Source organism: Carlito syrichta, unplaced genomic scaffold, assembly GCF_000164805.1.
Source record: "Carlito syrichta isolate Samal-C Ts95f unplaced genomic scaffold, Tarsius_syrichta-2.0.1 Scaffold189899, whole genome shotgun sequence".
NCBI classification, from domain to species: domain Eukaryota; kingdom Metazoa; phylum Chordata; class Mammalia; order Primates; family Tarsiidae; genus Carlito; species Carlito syrichta.
In genome coordinates, this window is record NW_007133995.1 from 12458 (window position 1) to 13982 (window position 1525).

General features: G+C 44.3%; 1 pseudogene; it reads right to left on the reverse strand.

Annotated features, from left to right (window-relative positions):
- Positions 1-650: 650 nt before the first annotated feature.
- LOC103253003 lies at positions 651-1315 on the reverse strand (annotated as a pseudogene).
- Positions 1316-1525: the final 210 nt, after the last annotated feature.

Genomic DNA, 1525 nt, shown 5'->3' on the forward strand with positions numbered 1-1525 from the left:
CAATTTTCTGACCATGCAAAAACATAGTAGAAAGCTCAACACATTCACACCTGGTTCTGGCTACCCAGTAGTATTACCTGTGTGCAATTAAAAAGGAGACCAAAACCACAGAACAAGTGCACATGTTGGGGATTACAGGGAAGGGAACAGGTAAAATACAGATGTGCAGATTTCACCAGAATCTGCTAGGATCCACTTCCTGTGTTGGAGCAGAAGTCACTCACCAACTTGGTCCCTGCATTCATCGCTCCTCTTCTTGGATGCCGGAGCACAGCCAGTGCTTTTCCTTTTGAATCTGGAGTCCTCAAAATGAATCTGGAGTCCTCAAAATGCTTTTCCTTTTGAATCTGGAGTCCTCAAAATGAAACACAAACTGGCTGAAACAGAAGACAGAACAAACCCACCCAAAGTGTCTGACAGTTAAATTCGTGTTATAAAAAAACCAACATGAAGATTTATTTTTGTCCTTTTTTCAACATAGAAAACAACATATTCCTCAGAAAAAGGTGAGGGGTGGAGAAGGTAAAATTAGGAGGACAGCACCTGGAATTGAGGACTGCCTAGGAGAGATCACAAGCACTGAGACACCACCACAGGGGCCAACTACTGTATGAGGCTCAGCAGACCAGTCCACACTCCATGCAAGGATGCTATAGGCCCAAGTCATAAAAAACTTCCAGTTCATTATGAAACAAGTTCCACTCATCTTCAGAGTCAGTCAGTTCGTTGTCCCCACCTGCAGCCGAAAGCATAAGCAACACCTCGTCCAGCTCAAAGGTGACAACCTCTTCATTGATGTCAAAGGAGATGCTGTTTGCTCTTTCCTCAGTGAGTTCCCAGAAGTGGTTCCTTTGTTGGGCCCGCTATTTGCTTGATGTTCCCATTTTCTGTGTCTGTGGCTCCTTTCTACCACCATCAGGGTAGCATGCTTGTCAAAACAGTTCTCTCCAAATGGGCAGCTCACATATCCTTCATCACAATATTTGCATGCCTTGTTGCTCATTGCCTTCTTGTATTTCTGAATGCATTTCTGCTTCTCTTCATTCTCCTCCACCAAGCACTTACTTGGAGTGACAAAGTTAGATATGATCTGGCATTCTGGGTGAGACTTTATGATCTTGCTCTCAAATTGCTTAGCACTCCTCCACTTGCAAATACACTTGAGACAGTAGGTGTGGTCGCAGTCGGACAGGATCTCAAAGCAGAGCTCTCTGTGGCTGGCTTTCTCATATACCACCTCCATGGAGATCCCACATACCATGTCCTTGATGGTCTGCATAGCAAATTAGAATTCCATGTCCTTCTCATGGGCCTCAAGGCACAATACAGTTGCAGTAGGGTTGCCCAGGAACAAACTCAATGACATTCACCCAGTCCTCTGAACCTGCTCCTATAGTTGCAAAGTTGGAATTTCTTGACTCAATTTCTCCTGAATTCATTTTATCAAGTGGTCCAACTATTGACGGGAAACTTGAGGAATCAGCAAGCAAAAACTTCATAGTCTGTAGCAGTTGCTTCTTCCTGT